Here is a 13,484-nt window from a genome sequence, read left to right as displayed (position 1 = left end):
AAGGAGAATATCAATGATGCGGATCAATGAGCCAAAACTCACCAGCTATTACGGCTCTGAACGGCCAAAACTCAACAAATCACAGGGTTTCAGAGAGACCCAGTCAAAGTCTGGCTCTAGATCAGTTTATGATGACCATAAGCAGATCATTTGTGCTAAATTAAATCAATTTTGCAAATTTGAGTGGATGACATAAAAGACTCAATAGGCCTGTTTTACTTGTCTGTATTAAAGTTTCACCATCATCCAAGACTTATTTCCGTTTTTAACTTTTACACCATTTCAAAATTCCTTTTCATAATTTCAGTATATTACAAGAAATATCAGGTCAGGAACTTGAGTCAGTGGCTTGTAAAATGGAAAAAAAATCAGAATGAAGACAAAAAGAAGGACGTTAAAATAAATTACTAAAGCAAAAACTGTTGGGAGCTTTAAACACAAAAAGCATGAAAAGGCCTTTTATTTTTGGGTCACTGTGGAAGGGCTTTTAAAAATGAGCTGCATTAAGATACATTTTTCTGTCTTATTATCGTTATTATCCTGATCAAATTTAAACTTTACAGCCTATTATGTGAGCCACTCATTCGTAATATTTTTTTTTTCTCATTGAATCACAATGGGTGAGAATGACCAAAGAGTAATTATTTTTACATTTGAATATATTCCGGCCTCGTTTCTGCTGCATCCTGCGGCAGCTTTTTTCAAAAGAAGAGACACGTTCATTATTTTAACACTCGCTTTAGCAGTTTACTTCGTGGCTACTGCACAAATCTTCACAAAAGAGTGGGAGATTGGAAAAAAAAAAAACAAAAGCCAAAAAAACACATGCACAGCCACAGCACATGCAGAGACAGAAGGAAAGGGAGAATCTGCTTGTATACAAACATCCCCACAAACACCCCCGAGGTAGAACGGTGTGGAGAAATTAGGCTGCTTGAATGCAGAAGCGTTGAATCCACAGAGACCCTGTGATTAGGTTTACAGTTTCAACCTTGGGGCGAAGGAAGGTGTGGAGCGGAGCGGTGAAAGTTTGTGTGGGGCGCCCGAGGCCACCGGCTTTATTGTTCCAGGGCCGGGTGTATTGTTTCGACCTCTGAGTGTTCCCGAACACAGCGCTCCGGTGACCCCTACGTGAATGCTCGAGAAAATTGTTTCCATAGTAGAAGCTTTGGTGCATCGTTCTGTTTTCATTTAGAGAGAAAATGTCATTGTGAGGACAGTTTCAGACGCACGGAGCAGCAAGGACACGACGTTTATTCAACTTTTTTAAGGTTTCATTTGTTCTACGGTTATTAAGTTTATTCCTAAAACTCATTCGAAGTGTGACACTGTAATTTGGTCTGCATTTGTCAACATGTTATACATTTGTTAATCTAATATTATGTGAATTATATCTATTATTGATTTGTGAGATGGATAGATGTTCAGAATCCTCCTCGTCAGGCTCCAAGCTGAAGTTTAATATCACAGTCATTAGTAAATTTATTGTGTCTGCTAGGCGAGCGTTATTATTCTCAGCAGATGAAGTTCCCTCTTTAATATGCCCAGCATAGACCAACATATAGAAAACTTAGCATATTTTTATTTTTCAGCATTCATCTGCTGCTTCCCTCAAGCAATAAGTGAATATTTGTCAGAATATACAAACTACAGCTTTACCTTTTCAGTTTTTGACTGTTATTTACAGTCAACTGGTTCTTTGTATAGTGTGTGATGGAGTGTTTCATTCCAAATTATGCACAATCAACTGAATTTATCATGTAGACTCTAAGCAAGTCGAAGAAAAGTCTTCAGGATAATGAACAGAAGTCAGCTGCGAAGGTTTTCTTTCTTTCCTAGAAAAGGGCCAAAGGGCAGTTGCCCAGAGCGGCATCAGGAGGATGCATTGACTAGCACAAGGTAAAAAAAAAAAAACATTTAAAATGTCAGTTTTCTATTGCTTTAATCCATGACCAGTCAAAGGGGGAATTGGTGAAAATGCTTTCTGATGAAAACAGGAGACTATTTTTGCATTTTCTGTGCATTTTGTTAAACCCAAAAAATGTGATTGTCTCATAGATTATATGTTGCCATATTTATTTAAAGAAAACTCTCTAAAATCTACTTTTTAACATGTCTGTATGATGTAGGAAAAAATGGAGGAAAGTGAGAACTTTCTGGTGTTTTTATTCAAGTTAATTCCTGTTCAATCAGTAAGGGTTTGCTGGTGTAGTTTTAGATTAGATTTTAAACTTCTTTGAAACATTATTCTTATACTAATATAAGTAACTTCTGTGTTTCATACTGCAGATTAGAGTCCTTGTTTCACATCTGGATCATTGTGTGGACATTAAAAGTGCAGCTCTGGGCTGGTTTCAATCTTATCTTCAAGACATCTGGTATAGGTGATTTCATGCCTTGCTCAGAACCATTTTTTTTAAGGCATGGCCTCTTTTATTTTCATCCTTTGAGCTTAACTCATAGGAAACATTGGATTTCCATTAAAGCCTATGCAGATGACTGATGGTATTTCTCTTTAATGGGGAATACATCTTACAAATGTTGTATGTTATGGAACTTCTGAAGCATTTGGAAAAGGAAAACTGTGGGTACCTCATTGGTATGACAGGAAGGACTTTCATTCTTGCAAAAACAAGCTGGAAATGGTTGTTTGAAGTTGCTACACCCAAACCATAAAAGAGCTGCAGCTAGATATTGTAGAGTCTATGTTTTATATTTTTACTGTGTATTTATTTTAAAATCTCTTTGTTTTCAGCCACTGTGGGATCCTTGGAATTACTTGTGTGCAAGTAACTATAATTCAATTCAATTTAGATTTATTTATATAGTGCCAATTCACAACAAATGTTGTCTGGAGGCACTTTTACAAAAAACACACAAAGAACAGTGCATCATTCAGTGAACCACCTAAGCCCCTCTAATTTCCTTTTTCTTTACCTAGAGCATTTCCTGGCCACTTCACAGATCATTGGTTGTCTAAGTCATGATTTAAATTTTTCATCTCAGCACGGGTAGGTATGATGAAAAAGAACCAAATAAATATACATTATAACAGCTGCAGTAAATTACCGGTGAGTTGATGACTAAAGATGTTTTGCCAAAAAGCATCATGGGTATTGTAGGTCCAGTCTGATTTAATAATCATTAATTTTTTTGCACAGAAATTCGCCTTATTCTTCAGTAAATTCACCTCCCTTAATTCCCATTTTTTAACATTTCAGAACAAAGTATAAACCTGGAATTTCGATCCAAATAAGAGTCTGGAAAGTCAAGAAAATCTCTCCTTTATCCACTTCAAAATGCCCCCTTTTTTTGCTCACAAAGTCACACAGAGCTAATCTAATATTAGTTCTGCTCAATGGAGGTAGATGACCTTTGAGTCAAGGTACTTTTAAATGTGCCACGGCCTGAACAACTAATCGTGTGTGTGAGGTCTAAGCAGTGGGCTCAGAGAGCCTCATTGGCTACTTAATGGGGTCTGTTTTATCGAATTTGCTCCCCACTCGCTTAATTCCTTTTTGTCAAGAAGAAGAATCTCCACATTCGCATTAGATAACATGGAGTCAGAGCACGTTTGGGAGGTCGTGCGCAGGTTCTAAAAAGAGGTGAAAAGACAATGGTGTTTGCTCCTGGCTTGCTCGCAGACACAAACATGCTGTATGCACCACGAGGGGCGAGAGGAAAGACTCCCCAGCTGGGACCTGGTGACAGGACTCGGCGATGCCCAGGTGGTGCAGGAAACCCTGGAGCTGCGCCCAGACTGGCACCGAAGAGAAGGTGCGCCTGCACAACTTGAATGAAACATTTAGACCCGCGCGTATAGAAACGCATTCATCTGCGGGGATTTGCACACACCTTTCAGAGTTCATGTTCCCACAGACCGACACGCTCGCACAAAAGGCACGCTCGCTCTCACTCCCCACCTTCTCACAATTAACACTGCTCCCATTGCTGCAGGCGCAGAGGAAATGAGGTTTTGGGGGGGAGTTTTTTGTAACCATGTGAATGTGTGAGGGAGGCAAAGAGAGTTGTAAGAGGGATTAAGAAGGAGGTGGGTGGAAGGTTATGGTTGGTGGAAGAAATATAATGTGTGGCATGGAGCTGTGTACTCAGGGCAATGGTGTATTGGCTGCACATAGATATGTGCGCGTCCCATCCCTTTCCCCTCTCCGAGTATCATGTTTGGAGGCTGCAGTTCATTCCTGTCTGTCTGATTGTGTTGTTGTGCAGTCATGGCTAATTACCCTGATAGTCTGTTGACAGCACTGAGACAATTAAACAGCCAAATGGAAAACAGGAGGGGGAACTTGTCTGAAATGTCCTCTCCGAGAGTCGAACGAAGGGAACGATTCATCTCCAACATGTGTTTGTAATAGGAAATCATTTGCAGGCGAAAGGGATGGCGTTTGTTTAGCTAATCATACGATGCCTGCTCTGATGTTGGCCATGGAGTTTGAAGCAATTAGGAGGTTTTGTTTGTTTTTTGCTATAAAGACATCTCCATATACACATATTAGGAGGAGAAGAGAGACAAAAATGACAACATAATGGTGAACCTCTGGAAGGTCTACTGCTGGAGACTCCAGCCAAGATTCATCGACTCCAACCTTTTAAACACAACAACAGTCAGAAAACAGAATAACAGAATAATTGATTCCAAAAAAAAAAAACAAAAACAACAGGAGGAGTTCCAACAAACAAATTTGATTATTTGGCTGCGTTTGTGCTGAACATCATAGCAAAAATGTGGAATAATTTTAAAAATAAAAATTGGCTGCGTTTGTGCTGAACATCATAGCAAAAATGTGGAATAATTTTAAAAATATATAGTTTTACTGCATTAGCATCATCGCACACCAATTTCTCCTGCCACACATTTCACAAGGTTAGAACAGCCGGAGAATTGGATTGAAATATTTCTATGTGAACATGGCCAGATGTTTGGATCATTATCGTGCAGACACAGTGACATCCAATTCTACCAGACTTGGATGTTTTCCCCACTCTTGCAAGATTTCTCCAGCTCTCAGAAGAAAAACAACCCCACAAGATCAGTTTCATTGCCATTTTTGAAACTTGAAAGAGCTGGTAGAGTCATTTATGTGATTTTTTTTAAAATGCAAAAAGCCACCAGCATGGTTTTTAGGACTTTTGGGGAAAAAAAGCAGACTCACATCATCATAATGCTCAATAGTGGGCATGAGGTCCCACTCCACATACTCATATTAGTTTGGATGCTAATAATTTGTTTCTGAAATATTGAAATTTTTTAAGGAGACTTTTAAGGTGTTGCTGTGACTAATTTACTTCACAACCAAATATATATTTTCATCAACCTCATTTATATTTTATGCTTACAGCTAATTGGTAAATCCCGCTACATGAACATGCTGTCACATACACAACATTAGCTTTTGAAGGTCTTAAATTAGCTTCAATAGCTTCAACAAAACCAAAACAAGGTCCTTTGGGTATAAGCAGAGTAGTAGAATTATAATAATAGAAACACATTTTCCTATATTTTTGCAATTATTTTCAAAAATGCCCAGGATGGACTTTGTTTTTAATAACTTTAGGTCAGTGGTGAAACAGGCCAACTTCAAATCAAGTCACTGAGCAAGACTCCCAAACTCCCAAGTTTCCAAAATGCAATTTGTATTTGACTGCAGAGAAACAAAAGTGTTGCACTTTGTGGAAAGAGTGAATGAAAAACAGCTGAAAGTAGATTGTAGATCCTTAACAAGATTTATATACACTATATAGCTATGGATAATATACTGTATGTCTTCTCTGTCGTATTTTTTATTTCCGAGATGCTTTCTAAAAATAAATAACCCCCCAGGTTACAGAGCTAATCACATTTAGAAGCCTAATATTTCTGAAATAACACAAAAACTAAAATCACATTTCTTACATCTGCAGCTTGCATATATAATCTTTCTAAGCCTGTTCTGCTCTAGAGAATCCTGCATAAATATAAGGCCTGTCCCACAGATGATAGCATCATCCATTATGTACCCATGCTACATACAAATGAAATTAGCATAAACATGATTAGGGCATTAAAAGGGTTGGGGGGTTACTGTTATTTGTGGGCGGTGAGGTTAAGCTGGGAAGAAGTAGGTTTTTGCTGATGAATTATGGGATTCTAAACAAGGACATTTTAAAGTATGATTATAAGAGATAAACAACACAAAAAAACTGAAGATGGCAGGCAGAAGCTGTAAGCAGTATGTACTGTCTGCCTAAACATTATTTCACCCTTGAGAGTGAATAAATTGCTGGTATTCACACAAAAGAGCTTATGCTTTCTCATGAAAAACAATCTCTTCACAGCCCACTCCTCCAAGCAGTACACAGAATCCAGACTGATTTAGCGCCAGTGTTTCAGATGAATACAAACATTCTCAAATAACTCAACAGTTTCAAAATGTATTAAACCCTCCCTGTGATGTGCTCTCAGTCGATCCTTCAGGGTTGGGACTGTGGACGGATTACAGAGCAGGACTTTAGGCGGGTTTGGTAGGGGGTCGGGTTGTGAGATGGTGGATGTAAAGTTGGCAGAGTGGTCCGGTACCTCAAGGCCAGGCTGGAGGGTGGATGCTGGCAGAACCCCCATCTGACACCACCAGCAGGTCTCCTCTGGATATCCTTCACAGCACCATCCTTGTTTCTTCCCTGAAGACAGCTGCTCTTCTGACCCAATGCCCCCTACGTCCTTTCCTTCTCTTTCTAACCCAACATTTCTCAAATTATGCATCATCTTTTTTTGAATTACAACACTTGCTATGCCCTCCTGGTGGACAATGTTGCAATTACACATACTTCATTACAGTCACATTCATGAAAATTCAACCTTTTCTCAGAATGATCTGTGCCGGGATTACTTATCCACCTGTTGTTAATGTTTTGTAAAACACCTTGTTGCTAATAAGACTTCGGTAACATTTCAGAAGCTTGAAGTAAAGAAGAAAAGATCTTTGAGTGTTCCTCTTTGCACAGCATTTCTGATCATATAAAATGCATTTCTTTGCAGATTTGCCAAGATATTTAGGACTACAGTGGACCCCCGAGGTTTGTGGGTGTTTTGTGACCACCAGATATTGATCTGAAGTGACCTGCTATGTAACCAAGTGATGTTCTCTCTGGCCTTTGGAAGAGAAATAGACCCACGACATAACAGATGCTCCACTGTACCTCAACATGATCGTTTTTCACTTTTCATCGATTGTTTCTCTCTAAACCCACCTGGACCATCTGATGGCAAAAACCTTGAGTTTGCACCTCTTTAATACCACTTCTGTCTGCACACCCTGATGATGCTGCTTAAGTCAATTGTGCAAATCCCCTTTTTTTATCTTCCATATTTTACGAAAGAAATGCTCACAACAAGAACAGCAGCAGAAACACAGTGTTTGAACTGAAAAAGGGAAGCAAGCATACAGTATTTTGGCTCCTACAGCAAGGCATCAACTTCAGTCTGAACTCAAAATGTCGGAAATAATTTAATTGAATTTATTTCGAGCGGTTCTTAAAACTAGGCAGCAAGGTTCTACACTGAAAAAAATAAGTCATTGGATGAACATAAAAAAATTATGGAAAGGATTTCCACCTGATTACTTTGCTTTATTTCAGCACCATGTACTTGTGTTACTCCTATTTAAAGCAAATGTTTAGGTCAACCTAATTTATTAAGATTATTCCAATGTAAAGCAAATGTGTTGGCTCAACTTGTTACAATGGTGATTCAATGGGTGATTCTAAATCAAACATGTTGGCTCAACGTAATATATTGTGGTTATTCTTATATAAATAAAATGAGTTGGCAAAAACATAATTCATTAAGGTTGTTCTAATTTAAACCAAATATGTTGGCTTAACCAGAATTATGGTAATGCAATGGATGATTGTAAATCAAATGAGTTGGCTCTACTCCATTCATTAAGGTTATTCAAATTCAAATGAAATGTGTTGGCTCAACATATGTTTTAAAGGTTCCTTTAACTCAGTTACTATAGCGTGACCCAGTGTAATGCAATACAGCCCGCCCAACTAATCTGCAATGTTTAGGACCAAATCATTGATGTAACTTCATTAAGATGAATGTAAATCTAGTTGAAACCACCTTATTTTACAGTGGTACCTTCACACTACCTGATTCAGTAGGTCCAACTCACGAAAAGCAAGTTAGCTCAACAAATATGCTTCATGCTAAAAGACAGCTAGTTAATCGTGTGGAAATCCTTTCCATTATTTCATGACGTTAATTCAAAGACATATTTTCAAGCGTTAATCAAGCATTTTAAGAGAGCACTAGGTGAAAGTGTAGGAAGAACACTCAACAATTAGAAAAGGTACAACACAATTGTATTTTCAGAATTGTTATACATCGTTTTTTTACACAGCACAAAACACAGCCGAGTTGGACATTGAAATAAAAAAACAACTACAAAAAGGTTACAGTTTCATTTCCCAGCCAATTCTTTACAACATAAAACATGTCATTATAGTTGCTCAACTTAGAGAACTGTAACAATATAAATCTTTTCTACTGCAGACTTTAAACACTCATTTTCCATATGAAACTTTACTCAACTTAGCAGCGAGTTTCATATTGAGAACTTGTGCTTTCTTTGATAAGTTCTTTCCATCCAATTTCATTATTATTTTCTGTATTACTTCAAAGGTATGCTTGAATTACTGAGCAAGTTGAGTGCTGAACGCACTAAACTTGAGGGTAGCTCAAGTTTAGTGCGTAGATTAGTCCCAGCAGCATCACTTTTGCAGAAGATACACTGCCCAAGCTGTTCATAACTTCCACCTCCTCCAGGACAATCCCAACATCCAGATGTGCATCGGCAGCCTCTGCACCCTCTGCTCAAATGACGATTCCGAGGACAGTCTCGGCTTTGGCCATTTCATTCATCAACGTCCTAAGGGAGTTAGGGAAGGGTATTGGGGGGGGGAGACAATTCACATGTAATTAAATAAATAAATTAGACTGACATTGATTGAGTCACTCATGGACCTTAGTTGGTGAAAGTATTTTAACAACTCTTAGGACTTCTATTGTAAACACAAAGAGAATTTAAACATACCATGTACTCCCTCACCAGCTTCTCTGGATCTTCATTTAGGTACACACAGACCTTTGAGGATGCACTCTCGTCTGACCTCAGCAGTGTCTTCCTAAATATGCAGATCAAAAAACAATGAGAACAATCTCAAAACTCCAGCAGTATAGGTTCACACACTTGAAAACATAGCTACATTCAAAGGAAGTCACAACAAAAGTGATCAGTGGCTTGCAGTCTATTTGAAAGATATTTAAAATTGTTAGTATCCCTTCATTATGCCATGACTAAAATTGAGTTTAACATCTCATTTAAACATCTAACTGAAGCTGTTAGATGTTTAAATAAAGACATGAATATATCACCAAAGAAATATGTGAAAAGTACAGAATGGTCAACACAGTCTATATCCTTCTACTTAAATGAATATGCAAAGCATTCCATGTCTTACAAGTACATGGACAGTCTATGTGTGGGCATGGATAACGTCGCATATGCCGGTGTTTAAGTGTAAAATGTTTTAACAGGTCATATCTACGAGACAGAGAGAGACTACACTCCTTACATTTCCACATCCCCACGCAAATAAAGACAAATAAAACAGACTGGCCAAATAAATGTTTAGCTGAACCCTAGCTTTATAAGCTCTCTAACACTACATTCAGTCACTTTAGATCTGGCAAAACTTACTATTAGCCACTGAAATCTATAACTTGATAGCCGATGAGCCCCTTGACCAGTACTTACGCAGGTGGATTACAGACAGGTGATGTTCTGAAAGAGATCAGATATATTTTCAGCCATTAAAATATGCAATTCATACTGAACTGAGTTGTATCTTTTAGTACAAGTCCCTTGAATGCCTCATGAATATAACCACTGGACACATGCAAGCACATATGTGCAGAACAATGGTGAATTGAACATGGTAGAAAGCAATAGTAACATAGGTCAAAATGAGCACAAACAATCAACACAAAAAACATCAACATTTCAAAATTAAACCAATGAACTTCAATATTGTTTCTGAGCTACAATTATTTGGGGACAACAAAGAAGAGTCCAAAAAACCCCAACATCTTTACAGCAGAGGAATATGTATTTTAAAGAAAGAAAATAGAAAGCTCAAGTCTGTAATAATGGATAATCCATTGAGAGTTTTAGCCTGACAAAATATACTAGAAATCCATAACTAACAGGTATTTAAGGAACATTTAACAAAGCTCAGAAAGCAATGCTTTCTGCAGGTTTCACCGACTGAAATGTAGGACTTTTTATTACCATAATTAATTAAGAATCTCGATGATGATAGAAAGGTACCAAAGTGTGTGTGTGTATCTACATTACCTCCATAGTAACATTACTGAAATAGAATTAAAATAGTTAGAAATAGACTGATGTTAGATCAGTGTGTTAAAAATCCACTAAACCTCCAGGGAGCTCAGGAGGAGCAAAACTGTGACATTTCTGGGGTCCATTTGTGTCTCTGGCAGCAGCTTTGTACACTACATATGGCTCTGCAGACTTTTTTCGCACAGAATGTACCTAACATGGTGCGGCGATAAATGTAAACAAAAAGCTATCTGCCTTAACCAAACCGACTTAATCTACAGAACATGAAATAATGTGACACAAGTATGGAACAAGTAGAAAATGGTGCAAATGGTAGAGAAATTTTAAGTTACATATTTTTATATGGATTTAGATGAAAATAGTTTGACTCTTACCTTCTTCAAATTAAGTAGATGCACGCCAGGAATCTCCCCTCTGCCCTTGAAAAAACCCAAACAAGGTGCAAGCCAGTTATCTCGCGTGATTTTCCGTAATCTCTTGATGTCGCTGGATCCTCTTCAGCGGGAGATGAGTCTGACACAATAGCGCTTTGGAACTGACGTCACTGTGTTTTTTTTTATTAGATTAACTTTGACAAATATTGATATTGAATAAAATAAAAAAAAAAACACACACACACACACACACATATATATATATATATATATATATATATATATATATATATATATATATATTATATATATATATATATATAATATATATATATATATATATATATATATATATATGAACCCTAGCTTTATTCAAAGCCTATGACTCAATGCCGCATACTTGGATCATTGAATGCTTAGAGATGTATAACATCAACAGGACTCTGAGAGCCTTCATTGTAAACTCGATGAGGCTGTGGAAAACCACCCTTGAAGCCAACTGCAAACCACTTGCACAAGTGTCCATCAAATGTGGCATATACCAAGGAGATGCTCTGTCCCCGCTACTGTTCTGCATAGGCCTGAACCCCCTCAGCCAAGTTATCAACAAGACTGGCTACGGATACAGACTCAAAAATGGGGCCAATATCAGTCACCTACTCTACATGGATGACATCAAGCTGTACGCCAAGTGTGAGCGAGACATCGACTCACTGATCCACACCACCAGGATCTACAGCACTGACATTGGGATGTCATTCGGACTAGAGAAATGTGGTCGGCTGGTCACAAAGAGGGGGAAGGTCATCCACACAGAAGGGGTCTCACTCCCAGAAGGAACAATAGCAGACATAGAGGACAGTTACAAGTACCTAGGTATACCACAAGCAAATGGCAACCTCGATGAGGTCACAAGAAAGGAGCCACAGCTAAATACTCCAACGAATAAGGCAAGTCCTGAGAAGCCAGCTCAATGGCAAGAACAAAATCCGTGCGATAAACAGCTATGCCTTGCCAGTAATCAGATACCCTGCTGGAATAATTAGCTGGCCAAAGGAGGAGATAAAAGCCACAGATATTAAGACCAGAAAGCTACTAACAATGCATGGAGGGTTCCATCCCAAATCCAGCACCCTGAGACTGTACACTAGCCGCAAGGAAGGAGGCAGAGGACTAGTGAGTGTGAGAACCACTGTCCAGGACGAAACAACTAAGATCCATAAATACATCAGGGACAAAGCCTCAACAGACAATGTGCTCAGTGAATGTCTCAGACAACAGGGAACGGAGGTTGAGGTGCCAGAGATACCATCATGGGAGGACAAACCCCTACATGGGATGTACCACCAGCAAATAACCCAAGTGGCTGATATAAGTAAATCCTACCAATGGCTGGAAAAAGCTGGACTCAAGGACAGCACAGAGGCCCTCATCCTGGCCGCCCAGGAACAGGCCCTAAACACCAGAGCAATAGAGGCCCAGATCTACCACACCAGACAAGACCCAAGGTGTAGGTTGTGCAAGGAGGCCCCTGAGACAGTCCAGCACATCACAGCAGGGTGCAAGATACTGGCAGGGAAAGCGTACATGGAGCGACATAACCAAGTGGCAGGCATTGTGTACAGAAACATCTGTGCAGAATATGGACTGGAAACCCCGAGATCAAAGTGGGAAACACCCCCAAAGGTGGTGGAGAACGCCAGAGCTAAGATCCTGTGGGACTTCCAGATCCAGACAGACAAAATGGTAATGGCGAACCAACCAGACATTGTCGTAGTGGATAAACATCAGAGGAAAGCCGTTGTGGTAGATGTAGCAATACCAAGTGATTGCAACATCAGGAAAAAGGAGCACGAGAAACTAGAGAAATACCAGGGCCTCAGGGAAGAACTGGAGAGGGCCTGGAAGGTGAAGACCACAGTGGTGCCTGTGGTCATCGGGGCCCTCGGGGCAGTAACCCCCAAACTGGAGCAGTGGCTACAACAGATCCCAGGAACAACATCAGACATCTCAGTCCAGAAATGTGCAGTCCTTGGCACAGCCAAGATACTGCGCAGGACCCTCAAGCTCCCAGGCCTCTGGTAGAGGACCCGAGATCAGAGGATAAGAACCACCCGCGGTGGTGAGAAGGGAATTTTTATATATATATATATATATATATATATATATATATAGTCTCAACTGGACTAACGTGATTGAATGACGTTATCTCAACTTGAATACATCTAATTCCTCAAGCTCCCAGGCTTGAGGGTCCTGCGCAGTATCTTATATATATATATATATATATATATATATATATATATATATATATATATATATATATATATATATATATATATATATATATATATATATATATAAAACAGACTGGCCAAATAAATGTTTAGCTGAACCCTAGCTTTATAAGCTCTCTAACACTACATTCAGTCACTTTATATATATATATATATATATATATATATATATATATATATATATATATATATATATATATATATATATATATAAAACAGACTGGCCAAATAAATGTTTAGCTGAACCCTAGCTTTATAAGCTCTCTAACACTACATTCAGTCACTTTATATATATATATATATATATATATATATATATATATATATATATATATATAAAACAGACTGGCCAAATAAATGTTTAGCTGAACCCTAGCTTTATAAGC

The 13,484-nt window shown here is 38.5% G+C and overlaps 1 long non-coding RNA gene across 1 annotated transcript; it reads right to left on the bottom strand.

Moving 5' to 3' along the window:
* Positions 1-7,942: 7,942 nt before the first annotated feature.
* LOC129373288 (uncharacterized) lies at positions 7,943-11,003 on the bottom strand. Its single transcript, XR_008607340.1, has 4 exons — positions 10,802-11,003; positions 9,765-9,848; positions 9,099-9,189; positions 7,943-8,933 (listed from the first exon to the last, which is right to left on the bottom strand). It is a non-coding gene; the product is annotated as an uncharacterized LOC129373288 (long non-coding RNA).
* Between the last annotated feature and the right edge of the window lie 2,481 nt (positions 11,004-13,484).

The sequence above is a fragment of the Poeciliopsis prolifica genome, unplaced genomic scaffold (genome assembly GCF_027474105.1).
Source record: "Poeciliopsis prolifica strain line A6 unplaced genomic scaffold, Auburn_PproV2 SCAFFOLD032, whole genome shotgun sequence".
NCBI classification, from domain to species: domain Eukaryota; kingdom Metazoa; phylum Chordata; class Actinopteri; order Cyprinodontiformes; family Poeciliidae; genus Poeciliopsis; species Poeciliopsis prolifica.
Note: the sequence above shows the minus strand (reverse complement) of the source record. Positions and strands in the feature narration are given on the sequence as shown.